This window comes from Mustela lutreola, chromosome 2, assembly GCF_030435805.1.
Source record: "Mustela lutreola isolate mMusLut2 chromosome 2, mMusLut2.pri, whole genome shotgun sequence".
Lineage (NCBI taxonomy): Eukaryota > Metazoa > Chordata > Mammalia > Carnivora > Mustelidae > Mustela > Mustela lutreola.
In genome coordinates, this window is record NC_081291.1 from 178,626,515 (window position 1) to 178,650,095 (window position 23,581).

Below are 23,581 nucleotides of genomic sequence, written 5' to 3' on the forward strand. Positions count from 1 at the left end.
TGTCCTAGTCAGTGAGCCAGATATTTTTCCAAGTATATCTAATTCCTTTGCCTGGAAAATGATATTAAGAAACAAAATCTTGTTGGGGGGGGGGAGTCAAGGTGGCAGAGGAGTAGCAGGCTGAGATGACATCAGGTAGCAGGACATCAGCTAGATAGTTTATCAAAACATTCCAAATACCTACAAATCCAAGAGGAGATCAAAGAAGAGAAGCAATTGTAGAAAGAGGAAATTAACCACTTTTTGAAAGTTAGGACCTGCAGAGAAGTGAATCCAAAGCAACAGGAAGATAGACCTCAGTGGGACGGGTTGGCTCCTTGCAAGTGTTGGAGCAACAGAGCACAAAAATCAGAACTTTTTAAAGTGTGCTCCACTGAGGGGCATAGCTCCAGAGGCTAAGCCAAGGTGAAACCCATGTGGGTACAGCATGGTCTCAGGTCCTGCAGGGTCACACAAGGACCAGGGGTGTCTGAGTGTCTCAGAGCTCACAGGTATTAGAGTGGGGAAGCTGGCTATAGAGGTGGAGTCAAGGAGTGAGCTCTCAACTCAGGGGTACCTTAAACTGTGATCCATAGCACAGTCAGGCCACTGTTCTTTGAGAAGGGACCCCCACAACATCCTAGGGGTCCCCCTGGAAGAGTTCAGGAATCTGCTGGGTTTGAGACTCCAGGCAGGGCTGTGTAACAGAGAAAGAGATGCCTGGTCATAGGCTGGGTGAGCTTGGAGCATTGCTGGATGCCAGGGAGACAGGAATGATTGAGGGCTTTTCTCTGAGGGCACACCGAAAAGTGGGGCCTGAGCTCTCAGCTCCTCCAGGCCAGAGATTGAGAGGCTGCCATTTTCATTAACCATCCTCCAGAACTCTAAGGAAAATGTTCAGGGAATAAAAGATCCCCAAAGCGAACCCAAGCAGATTACTTAGCCTGGTCCCTGGTAATAGCAGTGCAATTCCGCATTGGGCAAAGGCACTTGAGAATCACTACAATAGTCCCCTCCCCTAGAAGATCAGCAAGAAATCCAGCCAAGACCAAGTTCACTTACCAAGAACAGCAGAATTCCAGAGGAGGAGAAAGCAAAGCACAGAATTCATCGCTTTCTCCCATGATTCCTTAGTCTTTCAAAGTTAATTAGTGTTTTAAATTTTATTTTTCCTTCTTAAGCTAATATTTTTTAACTTTTACTCTTTCCTCTTTAAAGTTTTTTCACTAGTTTATCTTAACAACACCTTTCATAAAAAATATTTTTTGAACCTTCATTTTTATAGTCATATTTTATCACTCATTGTATCTAACTTTATATTTTGTATACACATAGAGTTTTTTCTTCTAAAAATTTGGGATACAACTTCTTCTAATACATTAATATATACCCTAAAAACAAACAAACAAACAAAAAAAACAAAAAACACAGGACTTTGTTCTAGTCTCCAACCTGAGCGAATTCTCTCCACTTTCTTTTTCTTTACTCTCCCAACTAAGTTATCAACTCATTTTTTGGAAATATATTTTGAAAATTATCATCTTTATAGGCATATTCCATCCCTTCATCGTGTTCACCATATATATACACATATTTTCATTCTTTAAAATTTTGGGAGGTAGTTTCTTTTATGAGACCAAAATGCTCCCAAAATTATTTGTGTGACTCTATTCTATTCACCAGTCTAATATATATATTTTCTTCTTTATACTTCTTCTTTCTTTTTCTTTTTTACATTTTTTTTTTACTTCTTTTTACCCCCTTTCTCCCCCCCCCCCCCCGATTTGGTTAAAGTATATTTCTCTGGGGTCTTTGCCACCCTTTTAGTATTTTATTTTCTTCTTTCCATATTCTTATCTGCATAAAATGACAAGGCAGAAAACCCCACCACATACACACAGACAAAAAGAACAAGAGGCAGTACCAAGGGCTAGGGATGCAATCAATATGGACATTGGTAATATGTCAGATCTAGAGTTCAGAATGACAATTCTCAAGGTGCTAACTGGGCTTGAAAAAGGCATGGTAGATATTAAAGAAACCCTGTCTGGAAAATTAAAGCCCTTTCTGGAGAAACAAAAGAACTAAGCTCTAACAAAGATAAAATGAAAAAAGCTATTAATGAGGTACAATAAAAATGGAGGCTATTACTGCTAGGATAAATGAGGCAACAGAGAGAATTACTGATATAGAAGACCAAATGACAGAGAATAAAGAAGCTGAGCAAAAGAGAAACAAACAACTACTGGACCACGAGGGGAGAATTCGAGAGATAAGTGATACCATAAGACAAAACAATATTAGAATAATTGGGATTCCAGAAGAAGAAGAAAGAGAGAGGGGAGCAGAAGGTATATTGGAGAGAATTTTTGTAGAGAATTTCCCTAATATGGCAAAGGGAACAAGCATCAAAATCTAGAAGGTTCAGAGAACCCCCCCACAAAATAAATAAGAATAGGTCCACACACCCTCATCTCATAGTAAAATTTACAAGTCATAGTGACAAAGAGAAAAACATGAAAGCAGCCTGGGAAAAGAAGGCTGTAACATACAATGGTAAAATTATTAGATTAGCAGCAGATTACCCACTTAGAGGGCAAGATTACCCACTGTTAGGCTCTCTCTTTGCTTAGAGGGATCCTCTAAGCAAAGAGAGAGCAGATTACCCACTTAGAGGGTAAGATTACCCACTTTTAGGCTCTCTCTTTGCTTAGAGGAATCCTCTAAGCAAAGAGAGAGCCTAAAAGTGGTAGATCAGAAAGGAACAGAGACAATATACAGTAATAGTCCCCTTACAGGCAATACAAGGCACTAAATTCATATCTCTCAATAGTTACCCTGAATGTAAATGGGCTCAATGCCCCAATCAAAACACACAGGATAGCAGAATGGATAAATGGGTAAAATGGATAAAAAACCAAAACCAAAACCCATCAATATGCTGCCTATAAGAAACTCATTTTAGACCCAAAGACACACCAGATTTAAAGTAAAGAGGTGGAAAACAATTTACCATGTTAATGGACATCAAAAGAAAGCTGGGGTGGTAATCCTTATATCAGATCAATTAGATTTTAAGCCAAAGACTATAATAAGAGATGATGAAGGACATTATATCATACTCAAAGGGTCTGTCCAACAAAAAGAGATAACAAATTTAAATATCTATGCCCCTAACATGGGAGCAGCCAACTATGTAAACCAATTAATAACAAAATCAAAGAAACACACTGACAATAATGCAATAATAGTAGCACCTTTAACACTCCCCTCACTGAAATGGACAGATCATCCAAGCAAAAGATCAACAAGGAAATAAAGGCCTTAAATGACACACTGGACCAGATGGACATCAAGATCTGCTCAGAACATTCCATCCCAAAGCAACAGAATACACATTCTTCTCTAGTGCACATGGAATATTCGCCAGGATAGATCACATCCTGATTATAAATCAGGTCTCAACTGGTATCAAAAGACTGGGATGATTCCCTGCATATTTTCAGACCACAATGCTCTGAAGCTAGAATATAATCACAAAGGAAATTTGGAAAAAAAACCCATATATAGAGTTCTTTCCAATATGGAGATTAAACAGACTAAAGAATGAATGCATCAAACAGAAAATTAAAGAATATTTGAAAAATTCATGGAAACAAATGATAATGAAAACACAACAGCTCAAAATATGTGGGACACAGCAAAGGCAATCCTGAGAGCAAAATATATAGTGACACAAGCCTTTCTCAAGAAACAAGAAAGATCTCAAATACACAACCTAACCCTACACCTAAAGGAGCAGAAGAAAGAACAACAAAGAAAGCCTAAATCCAGCAGGAGAAGAGAAATAATAAAGATCAGAGCAGAAATCAATGAATTAGAAACCCAAAAAAATAATAGAACAACACAATGAAACTAGGAACTGGTTCTTTGAGAGTATTAATAAGACTGACAAACTCCTTGCCAGACTTATCAAAAAGAAAAGAGAAAGGACCCAAATAAATAAAATCAGGAATGAAAGGGGAGAGATCAAAATCAACAGCAACAAAATACACACAATTATAAGAATATATTATGAGCAACTATATGCCAGCCAATTTGACAATATGGAAGAAATGGATGTATTCCTAGAGACACATAAACTACCACAACTGAACCAGGAAGAAATAAAAAACCTGAACAGACCCATAACCAGTAAGGAGATTGAAACAGTTATCAATAATCTCCCAAAAAACAAGAGCCCAGTGCCAGACAGCTTCCCAGGGGAATTCTACCAAACATCTAAAGAATTCCTATTCTCCTGATAATGTTCCAAAAAATAGAAATGGAAGGAAAACTTCCAAACTCATTTTATGAAGCCAGCATTACCTTGATCCCAAAACCAGACAAAGTTCCCATCGAAAATGATAACTACAGACCAATATCCTTGATGAACAAGATGGGAAAATTTTCACCAAAATACTAGCCAATAGGATCTAACAGTACATTAAAGGATTATTCAGCACGACCAAGTGGGATTTATTCCAGGGCTGCAAGATGGTTCAACATCCACAAATTAATCAATGTGATACAGCACATTAATAAAAGAAAGAATTAATAAAAGAAAGAATAAGAACCATATGATCCTCTCAATAGATGCGGAAAAAAGATTTGACAAAGTACAGCATTCTTTCCTGATCAAAAGTCTTCAAAGTGTAGGGATAGAGGGTACATACCTCAATATCATCAAAGCCATCTATGGAAAACTCACTGCAAATATCATTCTCAATGGAAAAAAACTGAGAGCTTTTCTGCTAAGGTCAGGAATATGGCAGGTATGTCCATTATCACCACTGCTATTCAACATAGGACTAGAAGTCCTAGCCTCAGCAATCAGACAACAAAAAGAAATTAAAGTTATCCATATCGGCAGAGAAGAAGTCAAACTATCACTCTTTGAAGATGATATGATACTATATATGGAAAACCTGAAAGACTCCACTCCAAATCTGCTAGAACTTGTACAGGAATTCAGTAAAGTGTCAGGATATAAAATGAATGCACAGAAATCAGTTGCATTTCTTTACAGGACAGAAGAAAGAGAAATTAAGGAGTCAATCTCATTTACAATTGCCCTTAAAACCATAAGATACGAAGGAATAAACCTAACCAAAGATGCAAAGAATCTATACTCAGAAAACTATAAAGTACTCATGAAAGAAGTTGAGGAAGACACAAAGAAATGGAAAAATGTTCCATGCTCCTGGATTGGAAGAACAAATATTTGAAAATGTTTAAGCTACCTAAAGCAATCTACACATTTAATGCAATCCCTATCAAAATCCCATCTTTTTTTTTTGCAAAAAAATGAAACAAATAATCCTAAAATTTATATGGAGCTAGAAAAGACCTCAATTAGCCAAAGGAATATTGAAAAAGAAAGCCAAAGTTGGTGGCATCACAATTCCAGACTTCACGCTCTATTACACAGCTGTCATCATCCAGAAAGTATTGTAATGGCACAAAAATAGACACATAGATCAATGGAACAGAATAGAGAGCCCAGAAATAGACCCTCAACTCTATGGGACCATGACCCTAGCTGAAGGCAGACACTTAACTGACTGAGCCACCCAGGCACCACCAAATCCATCTTTCTTATTTTGGTATTCCAGATGCTCCACAGTCAACCTGTGTCTTATCTACCTCTTTCTTTTCTCTTCCTACATCAGGGCATTTGGCCATGTGCATTCCTTCACAGCCCTATAGGCAGTTGCTTCAACTAATTCACTTTCAATGTTTCCCTCAACTAAAACTCCTTCTTTCTTTCCTTCCATCTCAGTACTACTCATCTTTGAACTTAAATCAGATCTCCATGGGGACTTTTCTAGGTCCTTAAAATAGAATTGATTCTTTCCTTTACATGATACTTCACTGCTTTTATAATGCATTCACTTCCATATCACGTGTGACTCATCTGTGTCTTGATTGTAAAAGTCTTTTTTTTTTTTTTAAAGATTTATTTATTTATTTATTTGACAGAGAGAAATCACAAGTAGATGGAGAGGCAGGCAGCGAGAGAGAGAGAGGGAAGCAGGCTCCCTGCTGAGCAGAGAGCCCGATGTGGGACTCGATCCCAGGACCCTGAGATCATGACCTGAGCCGAAGGCAGCGGCTTAACCCACTGAGCCACCCAGGCGCCCCTTGATTGTAAAAGTCTTGACTGCATATTAAGTCACCAATCATGTCATGCATCTTTCTGAGAAACTGACTACAAACTGAGCTAGATCTCACTGCATTAACTGCTAACATTACCATTCTGTTTATCTTTTATCAAGTACTTTTTATATACAGGATATTGGAAAAGACAATGGAGAGTGTGTCTACGGATGTGAGACTGATGGGGATAATTTCCTAGTTTTTATATATGGCTGCTGACAATAAGTTCATCCTCTCATGGGGAGAAAGAAAGGCACATACATTGCTAACCAGTGTGCAATTTAGCCTATAGTATATAAGAAGTGTAAACAAGTTGTGTAAAAATATAGTGAGGGAAGTGAATAGTGACCTGGATGAAGAAAGAAATGTTCCCCAGTGGAAGTATAATTTCAGATAACTTTATAAGATATGCAAGGTAAGAATTGGGGAAGAACATGAGGAAAAATAGTGGACTGAGGGAACCATGTATAAAAGCCTGGAGTCTTAAAAGAGACAGGCCAAATTAAAAACAAAAATGGATAGTAAGCTAAAAAGCCTCAAGTTTATTCATACATGATACAAGGAGACAAAACAGGTAACATAAAAGGAATAATAAAAGAGATTGAAAAATGTCCTGTTTGATTCCTTCGCATATTTTCTCTGCTCTACCAATTCATTAAAACCTCTCTCCAAGACCACAACTAAATTTAAATGCCAAAAGTAAAGAATATTTAATCATTTTCCTAACCAAGTGTAGTGATTGGTACTATTAAAGTCCTCTCTGGCTTCTTATGATAACTCTCTCTGCTTCTGTGTTCTTGATAGCTGCATCTCAGTATTTCACACTAGTTCATGTTTCACTCTTTGCCCCTAATGATGCTTCCTTCTGATTGTTCCTTGACCTCCCTCTATTTTTATTCTAGAGTTTTCCCCATATTATCTTGTCTACTCTCTGTTTTCAACTACTGAGGGCTTTACTGGAGAAGATATTTCAAACTATTTTGCTGTACATTTATGTTTTTTTCATTAACATATAATGTATCATTTGCCCCAGGGGTACAGTTCTATGAATCATCAGGCTTACACATTTTAGAAACCTCACCACAGCACATATCCTCTCGAATGTCCATAAACCAGTCACCTTATTCTTAATCTTCCACCCCTTAGTAACCCTCCATTTGTTTTAGAAATTAATAGTCTCTTATACTTTGTCTCCCTCCTGATCCCATCTGGTTTCATTATTTCCCTCCCTACCCCCTACGACCTGTGCCCTGCCTCTCAAATCCCTCATGTCAGAGAGATCATATGATAATTGTCTTTCTCTGATCAACTTGTTTCGCTTAGCATAATACCCTCTAGTTCCATCCAGGTCATTGCAAATGGCAAGATTTCAATTTATGATATTGTATAGTATAGTATATATACTATATGTATAGTAGTATAGTATTCTATTGTACACATATACCACATCTTCTTTATCCATTCATCTGTTCATGGACATTTAGGTTCTTGCCATAGTTTGACTATTGATGACATTGCTGCTATAAACGTTTGGGTACATGTGCCCCTTTGGATCCCCACATTTGTATCAAAAGGTACAAATAAAGGGCCCTCAGTTGGCTCAGTTGGTTAACCCCTGGTTTGGGCTTCAGTCATGAGCCAAATGTCCTGAGATCTAGTCCTTTGTCAGACTCCCTGCTCAGAGGGGAGTCTGCTTTACGCTCTCCTTCTGCCCTTCGCCCCTACTCATGCTTTCTGTCAAAAAAAAAATTTTTTTTTTAAAGTCATTTAAAAACATCAATAAATCGCAACCTAAGCATATTTTAAAAGCTCAGACATGTCTAACCAAAAGACAGATAAAGGACATGAAAATGGTGTGAGAATTGATATTTCTTCCTTAAAAACTGTGAAGTTTTATGGGGATAAAGTGATCTTGAATAAGTGGATGAGATATTTAATGAATACTTTTAATTAAGAGCAAGGATGAGCTGGCCCAATATGCCACAGTTTGTAAGTGACAGAACCTGGGTTGAGACGCAGGGAAAGGTTGGGAGAACTAGAGCAGAGTAAAAACCAGTCAGTAACCTAGGGCTAAAAGGAGAATTTTTCAAATTCCTGAAAAATTTCTGAAAAAGCCATAGCGTAGGTCAACTTCTGAATGGCAGTATGAAAAATTCCATGGCTCAGTTCCCAATAGAACAGTATAAATGGTGACAATTTTATGTTAGAAAACATGATTTAAAAAATCTTTGGGAAGTGAAGGTGATGGTGCTAGTGCTCTGGCTGGTTCCCAGCCCAGATTCGGTGCTGCCACAGGACCTCGCTACAGGGGCCAGGGCACCACAGGGCAGTGAGGACTGGCTCGGGGTCCCCCATGGGCCTAGGGCTCTTAGGATGAGCTGGTGGGTGCATACATCCATGTATAAGGAGGAGGTAAAAGAGAGCAGCTACTACAGCTGCAAGCGCCTCTGCGTGCTCAATAATGTGCTTGCATCCAGTGCGGGGCGGGGGGGTGGTGAGGGGGGTGTGCTGACCTCTGGCTTTACCCTGGGCCCCCTGCAGATGAAGCTGAGCCTACACTATGATGAGAACTACCACCAGGTGAAGTATGGCAACATGGGGCTACCTGACATCAACAGCAAGGTGAGGATGGAAATCAGCATGGTGCCTACACCTGCTTTGCTCTACACGCCTGTGCTCATCAGAAAGGCTTGTGCTTTGGACTCTGTGCCCACACTAAGCTGTGAAAGCTGAAGTATTGTGAGCACAGGACTCACCTGAGAGCACCAGTGAGTCCATATCTATGCTATTCCATCTTAGGGAACCTGACTCCAAGATCAGGGATTGCTGCAAACCTCACACTTCCTCATGAGCTGAGACCTGGAGCTGTGGCCACTCTGGTTTCAGGCCATAGCAGTCTGGGTAAGCTCATGGTGTCTGCATCCCTCCCACAGCCTACAGGGTTTTCTTTGGCACCAAGTGGATGATCTTCTGGACTGTGGGTATTTATGTCCTCTAAAAAAATAAAATAAAAAAATTTAAAAAGGAAGAAAGAAAAGAGTCTCTGACTGGAAATTGTCCCAAGGTATGCAGTAAATGAAACAATCATTCAAGAAAATGTATTAAAATTTGGTAAGAACAATGAGAATCTACAGCATTTGAATCATATTTGATTCATAATATTTGATTGAATCAGCATTTGAATCATAATTAAATTAATTAAAAAATTAAAAAATGGGCAAAAGGTCTGAATAAGCATTTTATCAAAGAAGAAATATAAATGATAAATAAGCATATGGAAATCTGTCCACAGTGTTTGCCATAGAAAATTTCAAATTAATACAATAATGGTATATGTAAAACATTGGCTAAAATTAAGAAAATAAATACCAGTTGCTGGCAAGAATATGGATGATAGAAACATACATACCCTCACTCTGTCAGCTGAGAGAGCACAGAAGAAATGACTTTGCAGAAGCAATTAACATACCTATGGCCCAGATTTTGGTTCTTTTTTATTTTTAAAATTTTTTTATTAACATATAATGTTTTAACCCCAGGGATACAGGTCTGTGAACTTCCAGGTTTACACACTTCACAGCACTCACCATAGCACATACCTTCCCCAATGTCCATAACCCCACCACACTCTCCCCACCCCCCTCCCTACCAGCACAGCCCACCACACTCTCCCTACCCCCATACCCCCAGCAGCCCTCAATTTGTTTTGAGAAATTAAGAGTCTGTTATGGGGGTACCTCGGTGGCTCAGTGGGTTAAAGCCTCTGCCTTTGGCTTGGGTCATCGTCTCAGGGTCCTGGGATAGAGTCCTGCATCAAGCTCTCTGGTCAGCGGGGAGCCCTCCTCTCTTTGCCTGACTCTCTGCCTTCTTGTGATCTCTGTCAAATAAATAAATAAATAAAATCTTAAAAAAAAAAAAAAAAAGGTCTCTTATGGTTTGTCTCCCTCCCAATCCCATCTTGTTTCATTTATTCTTTTCCTACCCCTTAACCCCCCCCACATTGCCTCTCAAGTTCATCATTTCAGGGAGATCATATGATAATTGTCTTTTTCTGATTTATTTCCCTAATCATAATACCCTATAGTTCCATCCATGTCGTTACAACTGGCAAGATTTCCTTTCTTTTGATGGCTGCATAACATTACATTGTGTATATATACCACCTCTTCTTTACCCAATCATCTGTTGTTGGACATCTAGGTTCTTTCTATAGTTTGGCTATTGTGGACATCGCTACTATAAACATTTAGGTGCACAGGCCTCTTTGGATCACTACATTTGTATCTTTAGAGTAAATACCCAGGAGTGTAATTGCTGGGTTGTAGGGTAGCTCTATTTTAATCTTTTTGAGGACCCTCCACACTGTTTTCCAGAGTGGTTGCACCAGCTTGCATTCCCACCAACAGTGTAGGGGATTCCCTTCTCTCTGCATCCTCGCCAGCATCTTTCATTTCTTGACTTGTTAATTTTAGCCATTCTGACTGGTGTGAGGTGGTATCTTATTGTGGTTTTGATTTGTATTTCCCCAATGCTGAGTGATGTGGAGCACTTTTTCATGTGTCTGTTGTCCATTTGGCTATCTTCTTTACAGAAATGTCTGTTCATGTCCTCTGCCCATTTCTTGATTGGATTATTTGTTCGTTGGGTGTTAAGTTTGATAAATTCTTTACAGATTTTGGATACTAGCCCTTTATCTGATATGTCGTTTGCAAATATCTTCTCCCATTGGGTCAGTTGTCTTTTGGTTTTGTTAACTGTTTCCTTTGCTGTGCAAAAGCTTTTGATCTTGATGAAATCCCAATAGTTCATTTTGCCCTTGCTTCCCTTGCCTTTGGCAATGTTCCTAGGAAGAAGTTGCTATGGCTGAGGTCAAAGAGGTTTCTGTCTGTGCTTGTAGAAATGATTTTGATGGATTCCTTTCTCACATTGAGGTCCTTCATCCATTTTGAGTCTATTTTTGCATGTGGTGTAAGGAAATGGTCCACTTTCATTTTTCTGCATGTGCCTGTCCAATTTTTCCAACACCATTTGTTGAAGAGACTGTCCTTTTTCCATTGAACATTCTTTCCTCCTTTGTCGAAGATTAGTTGACCATAGCATTGTGGGTCTATTTCTGGGCTCTCTATTCTGTTCCACTGATCTATGTGTCTGTTTTTGTGCCAGTACCATACTGTATTGATGATGATAGCTTTGTAATAGGACTTGAAATCTGGAATTGTGATGCCACCAGCTTTGGCTTTCTTTTTCAATATTCCTCTGGCTTTTTGAGGTATTTTCTGGTTCCATACAAATTTTTGTATGATTTGTTCCATTTCTTTGAAAAAATGGTTTGGATTTTGATAGGGATTGCATTAAACGTGTAGATTGCTTTAGGTGGCTTAGGCACTTTCACAATATTCATTCTTCCAATCCAGGAGCATGGAACATTTTTCCATTTCTTTGTGTTTTCCTGAATTAATTTCATGAGTACTTTATAGTTTTCTGAGCATAGATTCTTTGCCTCTTTGGTTAGGTTTACTCCTAGGTATCTTAAGGTTTTGGGTGCAATTTTAAATGGGATTGAGTCCTTAATTTCTCTTTCTTCAGTCCTGTTGTTGGTGTAAAGAAATACAACTGATTTCTGTGCATTGATTTTATATTATATTTTATATCAATGACACTTTACTGAATTCCGGTGCAAGTTCTAACAGATTTGGAGTGGAGTCTTTCAAGTTTTCCACATATAGTATCATATCATCTGCAAAGAGTGATCACTGACTTCTTTGCTGATTTGGATGCCTTTAATTTCTTTTTGTTGTCTGATTGCTGAGGCGAGGACTTCTAGTCCTATTTTGAATAGCAGTGGTGATAATGGACCTCCCTGATGTATGCCTGACCTTAGCAGAAAAGCTCTTAGTTTTTCTCTATTGAGAATGATATTTGTGGTGGGTTTTCCATGATGGCTTTGATGATATTGAGTTATGTACCCTCTATCCCTACACTTTGAAGAGTTTTGTTCAGGCAAGAATGCTGTACTTTATCAAATGCTTTTTCAGCATCTACTGAGAGGATCATATGGTTCTTGTTCTTTCTTTTATTAATGTATTGTATCACATTGATTGATTAGCAAATGTTGAGCCATCCTTGCAGCCCTGGACTAAATCCTACTTGGTCATGGTGAGTAATCCTTTTAATGTACTGCTGGATCCTATTGGCTAGTATTTTGGTGAAAATTTTTGCATCTGTGTTCATCAAGGATATTGGTCTATAATTTGATGGGATCTTATTCTGGTTTGGGGATCAATGTAATGCTGGCCTCATGAAATGAGTTTGGAAGTTCTCCTTCCCTTTCTGTATTTTGGAACAGTTTCAGGAGAATAGGAATTAATTCTTCTTTAAATGTTTGGTAGAATTCCCCTGGGAAGCCATCTGGCCCTGGGCTCTTGTTTGTTAGGAGATTTTTTTTTAAGATTTTATTTATTTATTTGACAGACAGAGATCACAAGTATGCAGAGAGCCAGGCAGAGAGAGAGAGGTAAGTAGGCTCCCCGCTGAGCAGAGAGTCCAACGCGGGGCTCGATCCCAGGACCCTGGGATCATGACCTGAGCTGAAGGCAGAGAGTTTAACCCACTGAGCCATCCAGATGGCCCTGTTAGGAGATTTTTGATGACTGCTTCAATCTCCGTACTGGTTATAGTTCTGTTCAGGCTTTCTATTTCTTCCTGGTTCAGTTGTGGTAGTTTATATGTTTATAGGAATGCATCCATTTCCACCAGACTGTCAAATTTGCTTGTGTATAATTGCTCATAATATGTTCTTATAATTGTGTGTATTTTGTAGGTGTTGGTTGTGATCGCTCCTCCTTCATTCATGATTTTATTTATTTGGGTCCTTTCTCTTTTCTTTCTGATAAGTGGCCAGGATTTTATCAATCTTATTAATACTTACAAAGAACCAGCTCCTAGTTTTGTTGATTTGTTCTATTGTTTTTTTGAGTTTCTATTTCATTAATTTCTGCTCTCCTCTTTATTATTTCTCTTCTCCTGCTGGGTTTAGGCTTTCTTTGTTGTTCTTTGTCCAGCTCCTTTAGCTGTAGGGTTAGGCTGTATATTTGAGACCTTTCTTGTTTCTTGAGAAAAGCTTGTATCACTATATATTTCCTCTCAAGACTGCCTTTGCTGTGTTCCACAGTTTTTGAACCATTGTGTTTTCATTATTATTCGTTTCCATGAATTTTTTCAATTCTTCTTTAATTTCCTGGTTGACCCATTCATTCTTTAGAAGGATGCTCTTTAGTCTCCATGTATTTGGGTTCTTTCCAAATTTCCTCCTGTGATTGCGTTCTAGCTTCAAAGCATTGTGGTCTGAAAATATATAGGGAATGATCCCAATCTTTTGATACTGGTTGAGACCTGATTTATGACCCACGATGTGATCTGTACTGGAAAATGTTCCATGTGCGCTAGAGAAAAATGTGTATTCTGTTGCTTTGGGATGGAATTTCTGAGCAGATTCGTGATGTTCATCTGGTCCAGTGTGTCACTTAGGTCTTTATTTCTTTGCTGATCTTTTCCTTAGATGATCTTTCCATTTCAGCAAGGTGAGTGTTAAAGTCCCCCACTATTTTTGTGTTATTGTTGATGTGTTTCTTTGATTTTGTTATTAATTGGCTTATTTAGTTGGCTGCTTCCACATTAGGGGCATAAATATTTAAAATTGTCAGATCTTCTTATTGGACAGACCCTTTGAGTATGATATAATGTCCTTCATCAACTCTTATTATAGTCTTTGGCTTAAAATCTAATTGATCTGATATAAGGATCGCCACCCCAGCTTTCTTTTGATGTCCATTAACATGGTACATTGTTTTCCACGTCCTCACTTTAAATCTGGATTTGGCTTTGGGTCCAAAATGAGTTTCTTGTAGATAGCATATTGATTTTTTTTTTTTTAATCCATTCTGCTACCCTGTGTCTCTTGATTGAGGCATTTAACCCATTTACATTCAGGATAACTATTGAGACATATCAATTTAGTGCCCTTGTATTGTCTGTAAGGTGACTGTTACTGTATATTGTTTCTGTTCCTTTCTGATCTACTACTTTTAGGCTCTCTCTTTGCTTAGAGGACCCCTTTCAATATTTCCTGTAGAGCTGGTTTGGTGTTTGCAAATTCTTTCAGTTTTTGTTTGTCCTGGAAGCTTTTAATCTCCCCTTCTATTTTCAATGATAGCCTAGCTAGAAATAGTATTCTTGGATGCATGTTTTTCTCATTTAGTGCTCTGAATATATCATGCCAGTTCTTTCTGGCCTGCCAGGTCTCTGTGGATAAGTCTGCTGCCAATGTAATAATTTTACCATGGTATCTTACAGACATCTTGTCCCAGGCTGTTTTCAGGATTTTCTCTTTGTTGCTAAGACTTGTAAATTTTACTATTAGATTACGAGGTGTGGTCCTATTCTTATGGATTTTGAGGGGTGTTCTCTGTGCCTCCTGGATTTTGATGCTTGTTCCCTTTGCCATATTAGAAAAATTCTCTACAATAATTCTCTCCATATACCTTCTGCTCCCCTCTCTCTTTCTTCTTCTTCTGGAATCCCAATCATTCTAATGTTGGTTCATTTTATGGTATCATTTATCTCTCAAATTCTTCCCTTGTGGTCCAGTAGTTGTTTGTCTCTCTTTTGCTCAGCTTCTTTATTCTCTGTCATTTGGTCTTCTATATCAGTAATTCTGTGACCTCATTTATCCTAGCAGTAAGAGTCTCTGTTTTTTATTGAACGTCATTAATAGCTTTTTAAATTTCATCTTGGGTAGAGTTTAGTTCTTTTATTTCTCCAGAAAGGGCTTTTATTTCTCCAGACAGTGTTTCTCTAATATCTCCCATGCCTTGTTCAAGCCCAGCTAGCACCTTGAGAATTGTCATTCTGAACTCTAGATCTGACATATTACCAATGTCTGTATTGATTAGGTCCCTAGCCTTCGGTACTGCCTCTTGATCTTTTTTTTGTGGTGAATTTTTCCGTCTTGTCATTTTGTCCAGGTAAGAGTATATGAAGGAGCAAGTAAAATACTAAAAGGGTGGCAACAACCCCAGGAAAATATGCTTTAACCATATTAGAAGAGATCCCAAATCGTGAGGGGGGAGAAAGGGGATAAAAAGAGGTTCAAAAGGAAGAAAGAAAAAAAAAGAAAAGAAATAAAAAAAAGGAAACAGATAAAGAAAAATATAAAATAGAAAAAATATATATATTAGATAAACTAGTTAAAAAACGTTAAAAAATGAAAGGGTAAAAGTTAAAAAAAAATTTTTACCAGAAGGCGAGAAAAAAAAAATGAAAAAGAAAAAAATTGAATTTATTGCAAGACTAAAAAAAATCACAGGGAGAAAGCCATGAGTTCCATGCTTTGCTTTCTCTTCCTCTGGAATTCTGCTGGTCTCCTTGGTTTTGAAACCGCACTCCTTGGTAGGTGAACTTGGTCTTGGCTGCGTTTCTTGTTGATCTTCTGGGGGAGGGGCCTGGTGTAGTGATTCTCAAGTGCCTTTGCCCCAGGCGGAATTGCACCATCCTTACCAGGGGCCGGGCTGAGTAATCTGCTCGGGTTTGCTTTCAGGAGCTTTTGTTCCCTGAGCGCTTTCTGTAGAGTTCTGGAGGATGGGAATACAAATGGCGGCCTCCTGGTCTCCTGCCTGGAGGAGCCGAGAGCCCCGGGCCCCACTCCTCAGTGCGCCCTCAGAAAACAGCACCCAGTTACTCCTGTCTGCCTGACCTCCGGCCGCGCTCCGAGCTCACCGAGCCTGTGGCCGGTTCAAGGTAACACCGAGCTGTGAGCTTACTGTCAGCTCTGTCTCTGTAGCCGGTTTTCCGTTCCAATACCCGCAAGCTCTGCGACACTCAGACACCCCCGATCCTTCTGTGACCCTGAGGGACCTGAGGCCACGCTGACCCCGCGTGGGCTTCACCCTGGTTTAGCCTCTGGAGCGATGTCCCTCAGCGGAACACTTTTAAAAGTCCTGATTTTGTGCTCCGTTGCTCCGCCGCTTGCCAGGAACCGGCCCCTCCCCCCAGGGTCTATCTTCCCGTCACTTTGGATTTACTTCTCTGCCAGTCCTACCTTTTAGAAAGTGGTTGTTTTTCTGTTTCCAGAATTGCTGTTCTTCTTCTCTTCGATCTGCTGATGGATTTGTAGGTGTTTGCAATCTTTAGATAAGCTATCTAGCTGATCTCCTGCTAGCTGAAGTAGTCTCAGCCTGCTACTTCTCCGCCATCTTGACTCCATGTCCTAACTTCTAATATTTTAAAGAATGAAAAACTTCTATATTTCTCTCTCTCCACACACACACCCACACACACACCCACACACACACACACACACATGAAATTAAGTTAAACACAACGAAGGGGTGGAATATGACTATAAAGTTGAAAACTTTTAAAAAATATTTCTAAAAACAGAGTTGATAAATTAGTTGGGAGAATAAAGAAAAAGAAAGTGGAGAGAATTTGCTCAGACTAGAACAAGCCCTATGCCAGATTTAGGGTATATTTTGATCTGTTAGAAGAAGTTGTATCCCAAATTTTTTTAGAAGAAAAAACTCTATATGCATACAAAACCAAACCAATCCAAACCAAAAAACATTAGATATAATGAAGGATAATATATGACTATAAAAATGAAAGTTCAAAAATGATTTTTTATGAAAGGTATTGTTAAGATAAATTAGTGAAAAAACTTTAAAAGAAGGAAGAGTAAAAGTTTTAAAAAAGTAGCATAAGAAAAAAAATGAAAAAAATTATTTAACTTTGAAACACTAAGGAATCATTGGGAGAAAGTTATGAATTCCATGCTTTGCTTTCTCCTCCTTTGGAATTCCGCTTTTCTCCTTGGTAAGTGAACTTGGTCTTGGCCTGATTTCTTGCTCATCTTCTGGGGTAGGGGCCTGTTCTAGTGATTCTGAAGTGTCTTTGCCTGAGGTGGAATTGCACCACCCTTACCAGGGGACAGCTAAGTAATATACACAGGTTTGCTTTCAGGAGCTTTTGTTTTCTGAACACATTCCGAAGAGTTCTGGAGGATGGGAATGAAAATGGTGACCTCCACATAGCTGGCCTGGAAGAGCCGAGAGCTCAGGGCCCCACCTCTTAGTGTGCCCTCAAAGTCACTCCAGTTTCCCCAGCCTCCATCTGCACACCGAGCTCACCTAGCCTGTGACCAAGCATCTGTCTCTGGCACACTATTAGCCTGGAGTCTCCAAACCCAGCAGATCCCTTTGCTCTTTTTCTACTTCCCAGATATTGTGAAGTCCCTGTTCACAGAGCAATGGCCTGATTGTGCCATGCACCACAGTTTAAAGTACCCCTGAGTTGAGAGCTCATTCCTAGGCTCCATCTCTGTAGCCAGCTTCCCCACTCTAATACCTGCGAGCTCTGAGACACTCAGACACCCCTGATCTTTCTCTCACCCCGTGAGACCTGAGAACATGATGTCCCCACGTTGGCTTCACCCTGGCTTAGCCTCTCATGTGATGCCCATCAATGGAGCAGGCTTTAAAAAGTTCTGATTTTGTGCTTCATGGCTCTGCCACTTGCCAGGAGACAGTCCCTCCCTCATGGTCTATCTTCTTGTGGCTTTGGATTCACTTCTCAGCAGGTCCCACCTTTCAGAAAGTGGTTGATTATCTGTTTCTAGAATTGCTGCTTCTTCTCTTCGATCTCCTCTTGGATTTTTAGGTGTTCAGAATGGTTTGATAAACTATCTAGTTGATCTCTTGCTACCTGATGTCATCTCAACATGCTCCTTCTCCGCATTTTGACTCAACCCCCCAGATTTGGGTCTTTAATATCATTTTCCAGGCAAAGGAATTAGATATACTTGGAGAAGTAGCTGAGAGAGTGACTAGGGCATGAGGTACATATGCAAGATGAGCCTGGAACATCTTGGAATGCCAGAAAAAACCACCACCACCACCAACAACAAACCACCAGAGCTAAACAACAAACAAACACAAACCCACCCTGCATACACAATGATGCGTGTATGTCAAAGGGACAAAGGAGCCAATGGAAACAGCTCCCTGTGGCCAAAGCTTCTATGATTTGAGCAGCAAAATTAATAAAGTACTGTGTAATTTTATCAAAGTATAAAATAAATATCCATGATCCCATACTTACGTAAATAGAGAATGGAAAATATAAATAAGTGAGGTGACTAGATAAATCTTCCATGCAGAAGATTTCCAGTTTGTATAGATACTTTGCCCCAGGGAGGTGGTCCATTTCTTTCCTCTATGTAAGTGTGGACTGTGGATAGTTACTTCCTTACACAGAACACAGTAAGAGAGGGTAGTGGAAAAGCAGCTTCACCACGGAGGAACCTAACAATACTACCTCAACCAGGTGGTCAAGGTGAACATCAAGAGTTACAAGGGGCGCCTGGGTGGCTCAGTGGGTTGAGCCGCTGCCTTCAGCTCAGGTCATGATCTCGGGGTCCTAGGATCGAGTCCGGCATCGGGCTCTCTGCTCAGCAGGGAGCCTGCTTCCCTCTATCTCTCTCTGTGCCTGCCTCTCTGTCTGCTTGTGATCTCTCTCTGTCAAATGGATAAATAAAATCTTTAAAAAAAAAAAAAAAGAGTTACAAGTGATGAGGACAGTAGTTGCCACTGACAGGATGTAATGAAAATGGTGATTTACTCCCAGAACCTTTCTCCTCAAAAGCTATCCCCCAAGTCTAATCATGAGAAAAACATCAGAAGGATTCCAGTTGAGGGACATTCTACAAAATGTCTGATTAGAACGTCTCAAAACTTACCAAGGACTTCAAAAACAAGGAATGTTGAAAAGCTATCGCAAACAACTAATGTCTAAAGGGACGTGATGACTAAATATATAGTGATATGCTGAATGGGATTCTGGATGGAAGGACACTAGATTGAACTATGCAAATCAGATCCAAGTATGAATTTCACTCCATCACAATGTATCAATATTGGCTCACTAATTATAACAAAAGTATCATACCAATGTAGGATATTAATCACATAGGAAAATGGGTATGTCAGATATGGGAATTCTCTATACTATCTTTATTATTTTCTATAAATCCAAACTGTTCAAAAAAAAATTTTTTTTTAATTCTCTTTCTCAGAATGCAGCCAGAGAACACTTGGGGAAAAACAATCACCAGTTTTATGCTTCCAATGATAATAATTGATTCAAAAATTATTGTCATTGGATGCTAAAACTGTTGATGAAAAATTATTAGGGAACAAGAAATTGACATGGTGTCCAGGTACTACCCTACAGATTAAGTTTTCATAGGAAGGAAATATGTTATCTTTATTGTAGAGCAGATGATGATGGTACCACCTTAATGAAGTAGTCAGTAAATGGCTTCGGTTAACAAGGCAAGCTAATGTCATAGGCCTTACCTTAAAACAGCACACTTGTGATGGCTGAATTATTTAACCTAATCTACTCATGAGGAAACATCACAAAAATAGATATGGTGGGATATTTTACATGATGTCTGACACAATGATTTAAAAATTTTCAGATGTCATGAAAGGAGAAAAAAGCAAGAGGTTTGTTCTAGATTACAGGAGATTGAAAAATGAGAAAACACCAAGTAGTGACATTTAATTGAATTCTTGATGAAAAAATATATTGCCAAGAAGAACAATTTGGGCAAAATTTTAGTGTGAACATCATGTTAGGTGATGTTAAATTTCTTGGGGGTAATAATAATATGATGGGATACCTGGGTGGCTTGGTCAGTTAAGTCTGCATTTAGCTCCAGTCATGATCCTGGGGTCCTGGGATCAAGTCCCATGCACCTAGGGCTCCTGCTTCTCCCCTTCCCACTTGTGTTCCCTCTTGCTCTCCCTGGCTCTCTCTCTCAAATAAATAAATAAAATCTTTTAAAAACGATATGACAGTGTAGGAAATGTCTTTGTTCTTTTGAGATATATATTGAATAATTTATGGCAAACTATCATAATCTCAAAACAAAACAAAACAAACAAACAAAAAATCTCATTTATGTATACTCACATATACATACCTGTATTCAATATGTATGTATACACATTTTCCAGGTGGATTGTTGGGCAAATGTGGTGAAATGTCAATAATTACTAATCATGATTGTCAAAATTCATGGGCATTTTCTCAACTTTTCTGTGGGTTTGAAATTTTTTCAAAGCAAATTTGGAGGAAAATATCATTGATTCACATTTTTCTTGACTCTCTGCCCTTAACAGGGTCATTTCTTAAAAGATTTCCTCTCTTGCTACTTTCACTTCTCTATGTTGTGTACAATATGACTTAGTGGTTAACCACTTAGTGGTTATTGACTTTGGATTGGATCCCTCAATTTGATCCTGAGCACCTCCTCAATATTTCTGTAGACAAATTAGGAAACCTCTATGTTCCCCATTTTTTCAATGGGGCTATAGGAAATTAAAATATAATAGTCAAAGTAAAAAATTTAAGAGATTTGCTAAGTAGTTAAATGGAGAGTGATGAAATGTTATTTACAAGCTAAAAGGGTGTCTTAGAATTAATTTAAAATAAAGCAAAAATGAAAGATAAGACAAGAGACATAAATGTATCTGTTAATATTTATTCAGTTGCATTAAATCATTTTTTTCAAACAAGGTTAACAGTAATGAGATCTATTGGATTTTGAAATGAGAAGGGGTGGCAGACGCAGAAACCCTGGATCTGCTTGTCTGTGATTCCCTCAGCTATGCCCTCCAAGTGTATTGAGTTCACCTCCAGGCTGGTGTCTCTTTTGATGGCAAAACGGTTGTAGACTGTGCCAGATTTCATATCCACAAAACATGACATTCAGAGGAAGACTACTTTTTTGTGGATCTCTTTTAAAACAAAGGAAACATATTTCCCAGGAACTTCCACAAAATTCCCTCTTTGGTCTCATTGGTCCCAAATAAGTCACAGACTCTTCCCTTAGTATATCTCTAGGCTTCAGTGTTACTAAGGGTTAGCAGTGGGTGGTGCAGAATATGTAAATGGAACTTGTGGTATGTCTGGAAAAGGGAAAGGGATCAATACATGTGAATCTGACAAATAAAAATATCCCTGAAAATAGAGAGTGGATACAAAGAAACAGCCTTCATCAAACTCAGGTATCTGGATTCCTTTACACCCTTAAAAAAAGTATTTAGGACACTGTGGGTGATAACTAACAGTACTTGCAATATTATAAACTAAAACCAAGAAATTAAAAATATTTATTGACTTGTTAAAAATAAAAATAACAAACCTATTACATATTAACTTAAATGTATATTAAAGAAATGGCTAGTGAATGGCCAAATGTGTCAGGTACCTTTTTAAGTATTAGTGAAGGAAATCAGTTATAACATGGTTGGTACTCTCAGGAAGAAGATAGGCCTTCATTTTATTATCCAGTAGTTATAATTCATTATTTTCCTTTTAAAATGTTGTTTATATCTGTGCACTCCTCTTCTTTTATCCTCCAATTTCAACTCTCATCATCTGGTATAAGAATTCTTGAAGTTAGCCTCATTGCTTCTAGCATCATTCTGATCACCAGATTACTTTTCTGAAAAATACAATCATATCATCTGGTTCTAGGAAGTATTCAGTGTCTGAGGCCTCTGAGATAAATTCGGATTCTTAAGGGTTGGCTTTGAAGATTCTCACTAACCCGATTCCTTCCCACCCTTATTTCTCATATTCTGCAACACCTTTTAACAAAAGCTTTGTCAACTTTCTGACTCTGTCCATGGTTCACCTCCTTCACCCCAGTTCCCAGTGTCATACTAATTTCCATGAACTTTGACTGTGGTCATACTCATTCTTTTTTTTTCCTCAAAACACCATATTTTAAAATCATTTTCAAGGCACATCTCACTTCTGATGCTGAATAAGGTCTATATAGCTCAGGGGACAAGCATCTCCATTTTCTGAACTCCCAAACATCATTGATACAAATTCTAGCTCAATCTCAATCGCCTGGCTGAACTTGAGCAAGCCACTCAATGTTTCAAAGTATGAGGATTTTGCTGAGAAGATGCATGAAAAGTCATTTCTAACCAATTGGTAGGTGATATATATGAAAGGTGTAGTTTTGTGCCTAGCAGGTAACATGTTCTGAGTAATATATGGTTTTCTTTCATATTTGCATATATAAATGATCAATAAATATTTTTGTTTAGGAATTTAGAATTGTCACTATTTTGTACCTCATTTATGCTTTATAGCAACTCCAACTTTTTGTTATTTTATGAATGTATTAGTAATTTACACTGGAATAAGTACGGGTTGGTGGAATTCCTGTTAGCAAACAAGATAAGCAATATCAGAGAGAAAATGCCTTCATTTAATTTAGTGTATTCAGGAATACACTGCATTTTTGCTGGATGCCCTAATCAAATTATATGAAAACAGCCAAATCCATATGGACATCTAATCCATAAATACCATTTATGGCAACTACAGAATGCTACATCAGCAGTATACAGATACTCTATTTCAGAGATCTTGAAAGTAAAATTGACTAACACTAAAGATGAAAATAGTCTTTTTTTTATTGTACATTTTACTAGCATTCTTTTCTTGGTTTCAACATTTCTTAATTGTGGTAAAATATATATAACAAAATTTCCCCTTTTAAAGGTGAACATATTCTGGATTTGAGAATATTCTGTGTGAACTAATATTCAAATATCTTCTCTTGAATAAACACAAAGAAAATTAAGAATCAAAGTTATACAGTTTACTTCTGACAGTTGGTGTTTTTAAAGAAGGGCTTAATTCTTGAGAACCTGGAATGTGCCAGAGATAGTAAGATTATGCTTTGGAATTCCAGAAATTTGTCAACAATTTTTTCTTTTTTAAATTTTTGCAGTGTTCCAAGACTCATTGTTTTAAATTAATTTAAATGGAGGTGATTTTTATCTAGCTGGCTTCTATTCATCATATTTGTTGTTATTTGTTGAAAAATTGTAATTCATTACACATTGAAACAATTAGCTAATTGTTTAGCTAATATTTTTGTGACACAGTGTGTGACCTGAAGAAGAATTATATAGTTCAATCTTTCTGGGAGCTAGAGCTTAGATTTTGCAATACATTATACCAGAATCTCTCCTTTTTGAACTTATTTATCTGACGCCTATAATATCATATTCAGTAATTGAATATTATAAGGACAAAGTGGTCCTTTTCTCCTTTCTCAATATTACATTATTTTGAAAAACATATTATCAAATTTAAGTTAATTTTCCACAGGGTATTATATTTCTTTTAAATTGTTAGAAAATATGGGGCACCTGGGTGGCTCAGTGGGTTAAGCCTGTGCCTTCCGCTCAAGTCATGATCCCAGGGTGCTGAGATCAAGCCCTGCCTCAGGCTCTCTGCTCAGTGGGGAGACTGC